Source organism: Stegodyphus dumicola, chromosome 6 (assembly GCF_044657685.1).
Source record: "Stegodyphus dumicola isolate Sdum_Otavi_A_Nest chromosome 6, ASM4465768v1".
Taxonomy (NCBI): domain Eukaryota; kingdom Metazoa; phylum Arthropoda; class Arachnida; order Araneae; family Eresidae; genus Stegodyphus; species Stegodyphus dumicola.
Window position 1 is genome coordinate 176,357,482 of NC_140773.1, and position 14,661 is coordinate 176,372,142.

The following is a 14,661-nucleotide window of genomic DNA, read 5'->3' on the forward strand; positions in this document are numbered from 1 at the left end:
ATTCCTTCAAAAACTCATTTTACAGATCTTATAGTACGTGATGCACATGATCGAGTTCTTCATACAGGTGTAGCTAGTACTCTCATGTTCCTCCGTGAAAAGTACTGGATAATTAGATCCAGACAAAATGTGAAACGTGTTATAAGAAACTGTGTACTGTGTCAGCGTTCTAGCTCCCGACCAATGCGACAGGTCATAGCACCACATCTAGAATTGAAAAAGCAAACCCTTTTCACTATATGACCTTTTGACTTAATATGTTATAGGACTAGATTATGCAGGTCCACTTTTCGTGAAAAATGAAGATACGAAGTATTATATCCTATTATTTACCTGCGCAGTAACTAGAGGCATTCATCTTGAACTAACAAAAAATCTTACAACTAAATCTTTCCTACTTGCTTTTCGTCGATTCATGTCAAGAAGATGGCTGTGCTCTCTAATATACTCAGATAACGCGCGTACATTCAAGGCAGCTGATGCAGAGCTCAAAAAGATGTGGCAGGTATTAAGCCATCACGATGTAAAGAATTATTATGCAGCAAAGGGCATTGAATGGAAGTATGTCATTGAAAGAGGAGCCTGGTGGGGCGGATTTTACGAGAGACTTGTGCGATCCGTCAAAACAATATTAAGAAAAATTCTTGGTAGAACATCACTGCTACTTGAAGAATTCGAAACTGCACTGACTGAAATTGAAGCGGTGATAAATCGTCGACCCTTGACTTACGTCCAAGATAATGAGCCCCAAGTTCTGTCACCTGCTCATTTTCTGCTAGGGCAGAAACTTGCTAATTTGTCTCCTGTCAAATACACTCATGAAGTGTGCAGTACTAAAGAAATTCTTTTAAAAGCGCATCTATATCGTGAAAAATTATTAAATAACTTTTGGAAAATCTTTTATAAAGATTATTTGTTGAATCTAAAATCTGCAAATTGTGTGAACAATCACCGTGCAAAAAAACGACTTAAATGTGAACGATATCATGATTTTACAGGATGAAAATTTACCACGTAACATGTGGAGATAAGGAAAGGTTCTGGGATATTTACTGGTAGAGATGGACTAATTCGCAGTTGTGAAATAAAGACTGAAAAAGGCATTATAAAGAGACCTTTACAATTATTAGTTAAGTTAGAATGCTAAGAGTATTAAAATTGTATGATAGTATATTTCTTACTGAAAATTTAATCGTAATGCTACTAATGTTTTATCTATTTTATTTTAATTGCTATTTAAAGTACTGTATATTTAATATTTAAAGAAATGTATATATTAGAAAATTTTAAGGTTGTAGAAATGTATAAGTGTGTTTAAAATTTTAATTTAATTCTGAAACAAAAGACAGATTTCTTGTAATAATTCTAGTATTTTAGTTGAATTATGATAATCTTGATTTTGAAATCATTTGTTTAATATTATCTTGAGTCATATAAATTCTTGATTTAAATCCTGATGCTTGAATAGGAATGTTATGACAATAATTCTTGATGAAATTTACTTGAAAATTTACTTGATATTATTGAAACATATGGTAAGTTTTACATGTTCTTGATATTTATGTGACATTTCTTGATTACAAAAACTTGAATTTGTATTGAAATGCATAATGGTTCTTGAAAATAATTCTTGAAAATGTTCATGTAACACTGATAATCTTGATTGTTCTGAACTAGAGTTCAGCCGGGCCCAGCGTGTAAGAAATTTTATGTGGAAATATATGTTAATCGCCAAAGAGGGCGTAAATCTTTCATGATGTATATATACTTCTTGTTCTTGGATGTGGCATCCGCCAGTGGAATGTGTGTTAGACTTAAATAAACTTGGCTGTTTAAAAACCTGATTTGTAGTGTTCATGTATCTTTATGTTATGTGTGATTCGAATTAGTGTTTTCTTGAACCAGGATATCTTGAAATTCTTGACAGTTAATATAATATTTTATAAGCACACTTAACTCTAATTCGATATGTCAATGGGTTCGAGTTCTGGCGAGGGCACTGCACAATTTCACGTCTCCCACTTCAAAATAACCTAATGACTCTACAAAGCACTTTTTTCTATTCCCTTCTCTTGTCCTGTGTTTCGCATTAGGTTTAGATTCAAGAAATTTAGAATTCGTTTTAGATTTCTATTATATAGTCACGACAGGTGTACTAATTTAAGAATTAATCCCAAACATTCAATCCGCCAAACATAAAATTTGCACAGTTCGACTTTGCAAGTTATTTATAACCACATCAAGCGATAAAAAGTTTTTTGCTATATTACTACATCATAAATTGATGCTTAGTTGAAACTTTCGTATTTATTTAATTTAAAAAAAAACTTCAAAAATAAATTTGAAAGTTCTCTAATTTTATATTACGCCCAAAAGGGGCTTTTTTTAACGTTTTGTGTGTTACCTTTATTAATTAAATATAGTTTTCGCGCTTAAACCATAAGATTCAATTCAACAGCAATAGCGCAAAACAATTTTAAAATGAGCATATCCTTTAGAATTTCCGATCCCCATACTCGCGCGCTGGAAATATAAATGTTTTTTTTATTTTTTGAACAGTGTTGCCATTACTCGCTTTGAAATCGTTGAGTTTGTTAATCAAAAATTCGTTAAAGTGTTACAAAATATGAAATCGATAATAAAACAAATTCCAAATTTGGGCTTCCAGATGCCCATATTCGGTGGAGGATTACGTTATTCAAAATTGGATGGCTCTAGGTACCTTTTTTTTATCACAATGCGAGAAACATACATACATTTATGCGGATTCTTCACTATTTAATTTCTTTAAATATAACACAGGGAGATTATATTTGATGGCAGCAATTTGAAAAGTGAAACAGACATTTAAAATTTTTCGACGCAAAATGCCAAAAGGAAATTAATAGCCCTTCTGGGCTCACGCCTTTTGGACTAATTAATTAAAAAAAATATGGTCTATTTTTCTAACAAAATCCCTTAGCGGCTTAAAAGAATATTTTACAAGTGGCAACAAATTCTAATTTTTCAGAATTCAAAATTTGCGCAGGGGCCAAAAAAAAAAAAAAAAAAAAAAAAAAAAAAAAAAAAAAACTTCGCCTTTTTTACAAATATAAATGACTGTTTAGTTAATGAGATTTAAATGCAAATGAAAAACAAAAAGGGTGAAAAAGAAATTGTGAAATTTTATTTCATTCAAAGTATGTTCAAATAATACTGTAGTCAAATAAGCGTACAAAAAATGTGCCAGTCCCATTTTTTTGTAAGAACAAATTTGATCATCGGCTATCTTCCCTCTCCAAAATAAAAAGTGTCATTTGAAACTGTCCCGCTCCCATATTCAAAGACATGCGTTTCTACTCTAAACAGACTTAAAAAAATTTGAAAATGTAGAGCTGAAATTTGTACAATTTGAGGACGAAAGTTACCGAATTCTATTCTTCTAATAAAGTAATTACCAACAAATGATTCACAGCTAGCTAGCTATGAAACATTAATTTTAGTTTCACCTTTAATTAAAGTCTTCGTTTACTCTTTCTGAGAAACTCGGGTTCGAACAGCAAGATTTCCGAGAGCAAATCGCCTCTCAGTAACAGCAATGCACATGCGCAGGTTTTTCACGAGAATGAAGCAGCGGTTAATGGGAGCTAAGGTCACCTTCTTCATCGCTCATTTTGGCGATAAAGCTTTGATATATAACAAACTGATTAGGGCAAGGCGTGAATTTCTCAAACTAAATTATGTCTTTTGATACACGATTTGCACAGCAGGTAATTTGCGCTTTACAAAGAAAGCATAATTCATCGTTAAGGAACCTTTTTCCCATGCCAAAAACTAATTTGGTTATAATTAAGAAAAACCGCAATCTTATTTTGGCATAGATTTTAGCACCTTGAGATTGCCATATGCATCATTCATCATTCATAGCGGTCTTACGTTTTGGAGAAGCGAGCATCGAAAGTGATTCATAAGTTTTGTATTGTGTGAAGCCGTATGAGTCACCGATGCTTCACAACCACATAGAATTAATTATACGCTTAAAATTGTTTCCCCCCTATGCGGCCACAGAAAATTGTTTCGTATTCTTGATTTCCGATGTACGGAAAGTTTTCTTTATATAAATTGTTATATGATTTTAATATATATTTCGCTGCAGTAAAAAATAAACAAAAAATAGAGGAAGAAAATATAGGAAAAAAAATCTGAAAGGTTTCGGATTTTAAATTACGTACAAAGGGGCGTTTTTTAACGTTTTGTGTGTTACCTTTATTTATTAAATATCGTGTTCTTCGGTTTTAAACCATAAATTTCAGTTCAATAGTCGCAAAATAATTTTAAAATGAGCCTATCTTTAGAATTTCCGATACAAAGTTCCGCGCACTGGAGATAAAAAGGTTTTTTCCCCCCGTGGATTGTTGACATCGCTCGCTTTCAAATCGTTGAGTTTGCTACTCAAAAATTCGTTAAAGTTTTACAAAATATGAAATCGGTAATAAAACAAATTCCAAATCTGGGCTTCCCCATGCCCATATTCGTAAGAGGATTACGTCATTCAAAATTTGACGGCTCTATGTACCGCTGCTTTATCACAATGCTAGAAATATACATATATTTATGCGGATTTTTCATTATTTAATTTCTTCAAATATAATGCAGGACTCTAACATTTGGTGGCAACAGTTTGAAAAGTAAAACGGACATTTCTAGCGATTCAACGCAAAACCTCAAAACGGAAACAATGGTCCTTCAGGGACAAAGCCCCTTTGGAGTAATAACATTGATTTCAAACGAAAACTAGGTACTGAACTGATTTTTAGGATTAATGAGACAAGAAAACACTAGAATTAAAAAATGGCCCCATACAGTATTTTACCCAATTTTGCTGTGGCTGTGAAGGTGTTAAAAAAAACTGCATCGATTTCCGGGGACTATCAGACAGAAATCTCTCTTCTTCGGGAGCAAAATGAATCCTGGCATTTCTCTTCCTAATTAATTTAGTTATATTTATGAGTCCAAAAGAGGATATTAATCTCAAAAAGGGAATTTGCGTCGAATCATTATAAATGCGTATTTCTACTTTTCGTGCTTGTCTGCTGTTATCTGGCAAAATGTATGAAATTTATCTTTCATACTGAATCTGTCTATTGTGGATTAACAAACTAAGCTATCAGAAAGCAATAAATGCAGTTGTTAAGAATATTTGTTTCTTAGTTTTAAATCTGATTGATTTAAATGGAAAAAAATGCATTTAATTCATGATCTATCTAATTGTTATAAATAACAACAGGACATCTGCGTAGAAGATACTTCTGAAACAGCACATTTCATTAACACTCTCCATTGTTAAGTGTGAAATATGAGTGGAAAGCATACTGGCTTTCTCTTTTGAACTGATAAACAACGTTGCAATTCAAACAAGTCATTAAATACGTTGCACGGTAACTAATCAACACCGAAAGAAACGTCAAATTGATGATGAATGTTTAATGAAGAAAGTGCAAACAAATATTTCTTTGGTAATATAGGGAATAAAACAGTGTACTCATTGTGTCATTCTGAAACGCAAAGTTAACCAATGACTGCAATCATTTTAAAACGGACGGCCCTCCGTCAACTTCCGTTTAAACAAGGTGACCCCCGAGCCAAAACTATTGCCCACCCCTAGAATAGTGAATGGAATTCTGCAAACAGTAATTCTACCAAATCTTCAAAAAATTTGTAAAATTCGAGATATAAGTTTGTTTTTTAAATTATAATTATTTAAGCTCTAGGTTTACCTATTTATATGTTATCGGCAATGTATGAAAGAAAGCACTGCATAAAATGGTCTAGGCAATATATAGTATGCTGGAAATTGTAATTCAAAGTATGAAATAATTAATATTTTACATGTTTCTTATCTTCTTATATTCTTTCTAGTTATAAAATGATGTTTTTAATATTGTTGATGGTGCTTCTAATATCACGTGACAAGGCACATGATGCTCGACGCTCGCCTCAAGCGGAGAATCAAATATTTGCATATCAGTCTGCGTTCGGAAGTGACGAAATACGCAACTATGAATTTGTTCAGAAAAGATTTTATTCCATACTGTGCTGAATGAAAATAGGTGTAATGTCCACAGAAATAACTATGGCATGTTCACATGCACCAATCATTCCAGGATAACATCTCTTCAGTGAAAACCTTTTAATGACTGTCTTTTAATATTTTGCCTAAATAACATTTATATTATATTTAATGCCTAGGTATTACATGCAATGCCTAAAGAAAGGATATCTAATATGAAAAATGCCCTAAAACTTTAGGCATTCTATATATTGCCTAGACATTCTACAGAATGCATGTTTCTTATACATTGCCAGTAATACATACACTGCCTGTCCAAAATATTCAGAGACTAGGAACCGACAGAAATCTTAAGGTTGTAATGTTTGGAATATTCTACATGGTCAATTCCCAACGCACAGAACATCCATATAATCATATAGAGATGTAGAGTCATTAGGAATTTTTTGGAAGCAGAAAAGATGAAAAATTAGCAACGCCTTCGCCGGGAATCGAACCACGGACTCTGAATTACGCGCTGAGCGTGCAGACCACTACACCACGAAGGCTCGCTAAGAAGGCGGGAGAGCTATCAAAAATGTCCTTATTTGGGATGTCATTCAACTTGCCTGTCACTGTGGCGTAAATGTCGGTTACATCGCGAATAGCGTTGACCCTTCATGTGAAGTTTGTTTTTCGGGAACAAAAACAAAAAGGCAGCCAAATCGGGTGTTATGGAGGGTAGTTTCGATTTGGCACAATTTTTTCCAACAGAAACTACACCACATCTCCAGCGGTATTGAGCGGGTGGATTGTTGTGTAGCAAGAAGAAATCCTTGTCCTTCCGCCGCGGGAACAAAAACAAAAAGGCACTCGGTGCCAAATCGGGTGTTATGGAGCATAGTTTCGATTTGGCACAATTTTTTCCAACGGAAACTACACCACATCTCCAGCCGTATTGAGCGGGGGGATTTTTTGTGTAGCAAGAAGAAATCCTTGTCCTTCCGCCGTTTCCGACGAACCTGCTGAAACCTCTTGCGCAAACGATCCATGATGCCTGAGAATTGCATTCCTAGTTTTATCTCATTCATAACTTTCAGTTATGATAGTATGCCAGGAAGAAAATTTGTCTCGGAACGTTTCGAGCGGATGATATACACCTACACTTATGGATTCTTACGACAGCTCAGGAGAGCTATCTGTCTAATCTTCTTGAAAGTTTCGCTCTAGAAATCCCCCGAAAAATAAATTTTGAGAGTCTGTTCCATATATTGCCTACCAACAATCTCTCGAGACGGGCAGGTACGAATTTTAGCAATATTAACATTTCTGAACCTCCAGTTCATACTCTGATAATAAAATGAGGAAATGCATCTAATATTTTGAAGGTAATTATCGAAGTCATTTACAAAGTTAAGTAACTTTTAAGATAATAAGTGCTGTCTCAGGTGTTGCTTGTCTTAGAATGTCTAATAAATAAATATTTCGGTTTTGAAATTTTTTAATATGAAATTTTAATCCTAGTTTTGAAAATTTGGAAAGGTGAGGATTTTACAGCTGCCGAAAACAAACGTTAGGAACATATTAGATCATGCAAAATTTTCATATCTAAATTTTAAATGGTTAGGGAAAAAATTTCGCTTGGTTTTCCTTAGCAAAATTTTTGTTTTTGTTTGATGGACAGGTGGACGGAAAAACTTTGTTTGATGCAACCGAGCGTAATTTCATAATCATTGGCTTAGAAACAAATTTTAAAATGATCGTAACTAATACAGTATTGTGTTTTTAATTTTGCACAGAATTTTGTTCTTCTTCATCAGATTTGTTAGGAAACTGGATAACTCTTGCACTAATTATAGTATTCTAATTATTGTATACATAACAGCTTCGACGTTATCTCCTTCTAAAAAATATTTGATCAGACTCGTAAGAGATAAATGTTGCTAGAAATAAGGAAAATTTAAAGCTATCAGGTAAATTAATAATGATATATTTAAAAAGTGTTAAAAATTCTCCCTTCGGAAAATTAAAGTTACAAAAAATAAATATAATTCTAATTTCGGTACCGTTACACATTACAGATTCTCAAAGTACCGTTACACATTACAGATTCGGAAAATTAAAAGTAGTACTGCATTTTGAAAATTACAAACACAAGCACATTAGCATTTTACTAGTTTTTTAGTTATTAGTTAGCATTTTACTAAATTTACGAGTTTAGTACATCGCTATTTTCATATTAAAGAAGAATTAAAAAAATTTCTATTTTGCTTTTCAGTATTTTGAATGAAATATCCATTTTTATTGTTTTCATAATTTTCAATAAATACAATATGTGAATTGCAGAACAAAATATGTCGGCTTCGGTCTGTAAATGGGCCACCAGTGGCCAGGCCGAAAATCACCGAACACTGATAGTTTGAGCTCGATTCAATATCGATGAATGGCGTGGCTGCATGGAAGACAAACGGGATTCATGACACCAAGCGCGGGTCGTGATTTTCTCTACGTGCAATGTGCATATGAACCACTTTTCCTTAAAGAATTCTCTACTCAAGCATTCCTTCCTTAGTCCGATAGCCCTAGTGTGCTTTTCTAAAATTTAAACAAATCATTTTAAATCGTCTATTATTCCTCTATTTCCATAACAGCTAGTGGCACAATTGCTTTTTTCTACCTGAATGCCCCCCCCCAATGATTACCAAACAATAGTCTATACCATTAACCAGTATTTAAAATTTATCATTAAATGTTGCTTCTGTCAAATTAAAAGCACTCTAGAGATGACTGGTTAAATCACTTAAATGCATATTTCCATATTAAAGCATATTACAAAAATTCCCATATTAAAATGTTCTGATTATGTTTTTAATTGGTAAGTTGGCTCTAAGGGGACTCTTCGATTTAACATTCCCTTAAACATTAAACTGAACACTGATGAACTGAGAAAAGACTTTAAAAAAAGTGCATGGCAACACTTAACGTTGCATCGGGAATTCTAAACGTATACTGCTAGGTTGCTTTTTAAATTTCTGTAATTTTTCTGTTGAATTGTCTATGGCGTAGGTTAGAAGACAATGATGAATGAACCCTTTTGGGCGACTTAAAATCTGAAACACTTTTTTTTTTTTAATTTTTTAAATATTTTCAACTTGTTTTACAACAGAGTACGTTATTTCTTAACAATATTTTGGCATTAATAAAAGAAGATGCAATGCTGTTAGTTTTTATGGACTGGTGCATATCATTCGGGTTCGGCGAATTTTGTGACCTTGCCATTAAAATCAATTGTGGCAACTCCTTGTCTAGTGCTGCAGTATCAATATCATAAAAGGAAATTTTTGATTTTACTTGTTTATAATCCCAATAACGTTCTCCCTGCTTCGCCTTCATCTTTTATATTCGCTTTCTCTGTTACTCTACTTTGATCCAGATCTTGAACTTTATTTCTCTTCATTTATTAATGTTGATATGTGATATGTCTACATGCCTTTAGTAATTTTTTTTAATACTTAAACATTGTATCTTGCTTTCTTGCAGTTTTAACATTTCTTTCTCTTTAATTTATTCTTATTTTTTATTTATTTGTATTTATTTTATTTTTGTCTTCTTGAAATCCTGACTTATGTCGATAGCTCATATGAGGTATTCGTGAAATTCTGATAAAGTATAAAATAAATGAAACAATGTTTAAATTATTTGTTACTAGCGCCGTGCGTACATATTTTTCCATCTGTGGCAAAAAGGTCAGTTCACCCCCCCCCCATACATACTGAAAACTGGAAAGAAAGAAAAAAGAATATAAAGTTCAGAAATTCCAAATTAAGATGTTATATATGTATTATTTTATGATTGATATCAAAAAAAATTTTATATGTTTCAATTTTTCAATCATCTAGGTATAAAACAGAAACGTAGTTTTGCTGAAACTTCTTCGGCTCCTCCTTGAAAATAACAATGGAATTATCAAGAGGTTTTTAAATTTTATATCAATTTTATTAAATTTATTGAATTGTTCTTGTTTAAGTTTTCTTTAAATTTTAATACTTGCATTTCGTTTTATGTGCGTTGCCTACCTTTCATGGTCTAATTTTGATTTGATTATTATCTCTTGATATATATAAGACCTAGTAGTTGTCCATGCTATGTGTAGTACGCAATAAGTAATTGCTGATTTTATATTCGGCTTCTTCCGCCAAAAAAGTTACAGTTTAAATTAAAGTGAGGCAACACAAAAGTACTGATCGGCAACATGGTGGTTTTTTATGCAAGCTTAGTCTATGCAGCTCATTACAACGAGCTCAAGAGAACTCGAGCACGTTAGTTCCAATAATAAATTTTATCAGCATTGTGAAAACTCAGCACTTTTGAGGTTAAATTCATGTTATTAATTTTTCTCTGAATTCAGTTAGATTATGTACAACACAAAATGTTTTGATACATCTTGATGTGTTCGGAAGTCCAAACTTAGCAATCATGATTCTTTTCTTTAAACAAAAAATAATTTCTAAATTATTGTAGCAAATTTGGGGCCCCTTCTAGTTGTTCACTTGAGGCATGTGCCTTAGTTGCATCAGCCTTACCCCTGTTCTGTTTGCAACAGTAGCAACTGTAGCTGCAAACGACAAACAGTTGACAGTAAACATACTTATTCAGCATGCATATTTGGAGTTCTCAGAAATTTATAGTTCAAGCAGACTGCTGAAGTTGAGCTTGTTCGAATTACGGACCTGAGACATTTATCCATTCAGCCCTGGATAAATAAAAAATGAATAGAAAGACATAGTTTAAAAACTTCTTATTAATATTTACTTTGGAAACAAAAAAAATTTTTTAATCCAACAATGGGCACTTGCCTGTTCAGCACTGACACCTCTTAAGGCCAGAACTGATGGCCATTTTATTGTTTTATTGTGGAAGTACCTAATAGGCGGCCACCGTTTCTCCTATAAAGGGTCGGACAGTTGTAACCATGTCATCCCGGATTCAAACCCGGGCCCTTAGATACCACGATAGGCTCACCTAATCGCTGTAACGTCTGGGCGGCTTGGAAACAAAAACATTGTAAAAGAGATCTAAAAAAAACTTTTAATTTAACGGTGGCCAGGAGGCAACGTTTCGCACGTATCTTTCTGTAAAACATTGTTTAGCAGGTGTTTTTGTATAATCGAAAAGATCCAGATAATAACTTTAAAAACGCAATAGCCGATAAAAAGAAATTGCACGTGTTCATTTTATTTCTTAAAAAGATTATAGCTTAGCTTAGCAGTGTAAGAACATAGTTTTTTAAACGACCGTTTAGATAAATAAATCATGTCTCAGTTTAAAAAGTGTCGAAATACAAACCTAATATCTTTGAATCCATTTGAATTCGGGCCCACCAGCGGTCGAGCGGTAAAGTCGCTAACACTGGCAGTTCGGTCCGAGGTTCGAGTCCCGCGAACGGGCTCTCTGCATGGGCGTATACACGTTGCACATGGCTTTCCCCATGTAAAACGTGCATATGAGCCAGTTTATTTTAGAAAGTTCTCCAGGAAGGCATCCCTTCCTCTTAGGCGAGATAGACCTGGAGGTTTTGCCACAATGACATAAACCCAAACCCATTTGACTTCGAAGACAATAAACAGTAAAACACAAGAAATTCTAGGTAACACACTATACACGAAAGTCTACTTAAACGAATTTCGTTTAGCCAGAATCCGTTTATCCGAAATGACGAAAAAAATATCTTTTATCCGAAAATTAATTTAAGTCCGAAAATCAGTCATCTCAGTTTTATTTTGAGTTACTCTATTTTATTTTGAATCAACTTTCTTTCAAAAACTCATTCTTTAAAGATAAACAAAAGAATAAATAATGTAAAATAAACGTTATTATAAATCAATGGCGGCCTAGTTCCGTACATGGGAAGGTCAATTTACGATGTGTCATGGGGTCGTGAGCCGCACAATATATTTTATTTGGCCAATACTTTCAGATGCATCCTGGAATAATAAATATTAATTATTTTAAAACAGTACTTACATTTATTTCAGGACGACTTTATATACAATATCCAACCCCCAGATCAAATGTAAAACTTGATGCATAAGAATTCATAAAGCTGTTTTAGATCTATTTTATTTTAAAATGCGAATGCCCTTAAATATATATATATATTTAGTAAGGTAACGAGAACAGGAAAATATTATACTATAATGTAATAAAAGTAATGCAAATTAAAACGTATTATTATTTTAGTTAGAATACTGTGAGTTCATACAGTCATACAATAAGCAGCGTCAATTTCCAACTATACACTAGTAAAAAATCTGCTACTTAATCAGAAAAACTTACGAAAATATTAAGTGCATCATGAACTTCATGAATAGTAATAAATTTTGCAGAGGGCCGCAGAAAGAGATCTCATGTAATTCAAAGGGCCACTGATTCTATAAATAAAGGAAATAAAAAAAAACTATAGTACTATTGAGGGCAAGAGGAATGGGAGACCCTCTGTGCACCCCGGGTGCTCTCCTTCACAGTTCTTCCTCTGCACAGTCAGTGCAGCAGGATTACACCAATATGACTAATGGTAAAATCTTTGTGTCTTTCTCAATTCAGCCTGTACCCGTGTACTTAATAGCAGTCGCCCGGCCGGCTTAATGATTAGTGACGCTGACTGCCATACCGATGGGCTTAGGTTCGAATCCCGGAGAAGGCATGGATGCTTGTAACTAACTTGTAAGCGTATAGTGTCTTTGCGGCAAGTGGGAAATACACGACGAGTGGAAAGTCCTCTGAAGAAGTAGGTGGTAGGGAAACAGAGGTCACAGACTCTCTCCACCCCAACATAGGAACTGGAAGCATAACAGTTAGCTAGGTTCAACAATTGGTTTAGTTTATTTGTTTATGGCAAAGCACTCATCTGCCTAAGCGGAGGGATTATTCGGTGGAGCATGTTCTAAGTAAAACTGGCTCGATTACACGTTACAGATGGGGGAAAAACACGAAAACGCCCATGCAGCTAGCTCGTTCGGCGAGATTCGAACCCCGGCCCGAACTAGCAGTGGTCGTAACTTGCCGCACGGCTGCTTGGTGGACCAAAGTTTCCGCCAATGCTTCAATCATCTTTGGTATTTCAGAGGTGATGTTCTAGCTTCTACCTATACTTGCGCACTTTATAGTAAGCTTTAAGATTTGTATAATAGAATGGTTAATTATGATAACATGAACACTATCTGGCAAAGACAAAGAATATTTTCAGTGGAGAATGCGACTGAAGAATTTCAAAACATGCAAGGGTTATTTGACTAAAGGTAGGAATGCCCTACATGGAGAACGTTTAAAAGGAAACCTACTCACGCTCAGCTTCACATAAACAATGAAACCTCTTATGTATCCAGCCCATTCATGTCGGGATCTGATCCCAATCGAACTAGATCAGCGTTCTTACCATTCGAATGTCTAATGGATGCGCCTGTTGCGTTAAGAAGTTCTGTTTATTTAAACTTTGTAAACTCAACTGCATGAGACTATTTGTAAGAGGGGGAAGACATATTTTTATCGAACTATGAACTTCTAAAGACTTAGTTTCAGGATAAACTGAAAAAAAGAAGAGATTCGAAGATGCATTTCAAAGTGATTGTCTACATTTTGAATGAAATAAAAACATGATAATTATTCAGTATACATAGAAGCACTATTTCATTCTACAGATCCTTTGATTGCAGTATCTCTCTCAGGTTGTATCATCTGCGTTCTTATTTGAATTTTTTACTGAAAATCTGGAAGCTTTCTTGGGTAATAAGGAAATGTAATTATTGAATTGAGCCAATTGAATGAAATTAATTAGCTTTAACAGCAGTGCAAAGTTTCTTAACATTTCAAAGATGAATAAATGAAATTATCGATGCTGGAACGTGAAAAAATGCGCAATGCCCTCGTCAAGTATTCGAACTCCGGACATCCCAAACACGCGTAGAGCGTGTTTCCAGTGACCTCCGTAGGCATGCGGAAAGGAGGGAGAAAATATCTTATAAAATATTAAAATAATTCATATTCTCTTCCATTGAAATCGAAATCTCATACTGTTCTCTTCATTATTCTTAGCAATCAGACGTACCAACACCTCATTTTACACTTTATTTGTAAATAACATTGAAACATTCGAAAAATCGTTAAGCACCGACACCTTTTTCGTTCGTAAAAACTGGTATTGTTTGTACAACAGCAAGGCAACGAACAATTCAGAAACATTTCTTCATCAACTCTATAATGGAGTTAAATATAATTTGTAAACCTTTCGGCAAAATGAAAATTTAAAATAACATTTTTGGTTTTGAAACTTCTTTTTCTACTCTTTTTGTAAGACTATTTTAAAATACATATCTACCCAGCAACGGTTTTATTAGGAATGGATTATCCGAAGATATCTAAAAACACTTTTATTCCAAATTTTATATCCAGAGAAGTGATAAATGCAAATGCAAAACTTGAATTTTCTCAACTTTCTCTAATTTACGACTCTCACATCGCCTTTTTAGAGTTTAATGCTGATTTATGAAAAAGCAAAGCCCACGTTATTTGACAGATCTTGCACATGCCAGTATAGCTTCAAGATGATAAAACAATGTTTTAAATCAACGATTCGT